General features: G+C 39.5%; 1 protein-coding gene across 1 annotated transcript in view; it reads right to left on the minus strand.

The window, feature by feature from the left end:
* LOC105826722 (solute carrier family 22 member 11-like) overlaps nucleotides 1-2,203 on the minus strand; it is a 13,181-nt gene that overhangs the window by 2,183 nt on the left and 8,795 nt on the right. The window lies entirely within an intron of this gene.

Raw genomic sequence — 2,203 nt, forward strand, 5'->3', positions numbered from 1 at the left:
CCTAGGTATCATATTTTTTCTCCATGCTGTTATTAAATTGTATTGTAGTACAATGTTTAATTTTTGGTAGTTACTAGTATACAGAAATACAATAGATTTTTGTATATTGACCTTGTATCCTGCATCCTTGCTAAACTCATGTATTAGTTTTAGTAAAATTTTTGTGGATTCTTTAGGATTTTCTACGTAGACAATTATATCATCTGCAAATAAAGATAGTTTTATGTCTTCCCTTCTAATCTGTATGCCTTTTATTTATTTTGCTTGCCTTCTTGCACTGACTAGGACCAATGTTGAATGGAAGTGGTGAGAGTGGACATCCAGCCTCATTCCTGATCTAAAGGGGAAAGCATTCATTCTTTTCCCACGAAGCGCGATGTTACCTCTAAGGTAAGAGGACACCCTATTTAGGGCACAGATGTCTTTCATCAGGCTGAAGCAGTTCCCTATATTCCTAGTTTGCTGAATGCTGTTTATCAGGAATGGATGTCAAATGTTGTCAAATACTCTTTCTGCATCTATTGAGATGACATATGGTTTTTCTTTTTTAGTTTATTAATAATTTAATTTGTTAACCTTGATTTCCAAATGGAAAACTAACTGCATTCCTGTGATAAAATCCACTTGGTAGTGATGTATTGCCCCCTTTTTATATACATATATTGTCGGATTCGACTTGCCAAATGGTTGTTAAGAATTTTTATGTCTATATTCATAAGAGATACTGGTTTATAGGTTTCTTTTCTTGTAAATGTCTTTCTCTGGTTTTGGTATCAGGATAATGCTGGCGTCACAGAATGAATTGGGAAGTGTTACCTCGTTTTCAATTTTCTGGAAGATCTTGTGTGGAATTGTTATTATTTCTTGTGTAAATATTTGGCAGTGAAACCATCTGGGCCTGGAGTTTTCTCCGTGGGAAGGTTTTAAAACACAAATCCAATTTTTAAAATAGATTCAGGGCTATAATAAGGTTATCTGTTTCTTCTAGAGTGAGCTTTGATAGTTTATATCCTTTAAGAAATTCGTTAGTTTCATTTAATTGGTCAAATTTATTGGTAAAATATTGCTCATATCATCCCTTATTATCATTTCAATGTCTGTAGGATTTGTAGTGATGCTGCTCCTCTCATTTCCAGTGTTGGTAACGAGTGTCTTCTCTCTTTTTCCTGATCATTATGGCTACAGTTTATAAATTATATTGATATTCTCAAAGAATCAGCTTTGGGTTTCATTGATTTTCTTTATTTTTCTATTTCTATGATTTCTCCTCTTTGTTATTTCCTTTTTTCTGCTTACTATGCTTTAATTAACTCTCCTCTTTCTACTTTCTAAGCGGAAGCTGAGCCTTTCCTCTTTTCTAATGTCAGCATTTCTGATGTAAATTCTCCTCTAATCACTACTTTAGTTTCATCCCACAAATTTTGATATGCCATTTTTTCATTTTCACTCAGTTCAAAATATTTTCTAATTTCCTTTGAGATTTCCTTTGATATTTGATCCATAGATTATTTAGAAGTGTGTTGTGTAGTTTGAAGAGGTTTCCTAGATATCTTTCTATAACTGATTTATAATTGAATTTCATGATGATTTAAGAACATTCTTTGTAAGATTTGAATCCTTTAAAGTTTACTGTGGCGAGAGAGGAGGCTGGGGGCCCACGAAGGCCAAGCCAGGCAGGGCCCTGTGGTGGGGGCTGCAGGGAGAAAAGGGTGATCGCCGGCATGAGCCACTCGAGGGTTTTGATCAGAGAGGGGGTTTGGTTTGAACTGTGTTTCTTAGTAAGCACTGTGGCTGTTGTGTGGAGGACAGTGCAGATATCAGGGACCTGTTTAGGGACCAGCTATGATAGTGGTAGGAACCGGGGTGGCCACCAGAGCAAAGGAGAGGTAAACGGATTTGGGGGCTGTGAGGACGTGGTGTGCACCGGGTAGGAGAAGGTGGGATGAGACACCTGGAATGGGACCGCAGGGCTTGGAGGTTCCCTGAGTGGGATGTCTGAGAAGGCTGTGGGGTAACTCTGGTGGCGCTAAGATATCAGGGACATGGGGGTGTTGAGAGGAGGGGTAGGAGCCTAACGTGCCAGAAAGAGGCCGGCCCTGGGTGTCGGGGCCTGGGCTCAGCCGTGTGACTGCAGGCGTGTCGGTCCAGCTCTCTGGGTGTTAGCTTCCTCCCGTCGAGAAGAGCTCGGCCTCGTAGATGTCGA

The sequence above is a fragment of the Propithecus coquereli genome, unplaced genomic scaffold, assembly GCF_000956105.1.
Source record: "Propithecus coquereli isolate 6110/MARCELLA unplaced genomic scaffold, Pcoq_1.0 Scaffold120, whole genome shotgun sequence".
Taxonomy (NCBI): domain Eukaryota; kingdom Metazoa; phylum Chordata; class Mammalia; order Primates; family Indriidae; genus Propithecus; species Propithecus coquereli.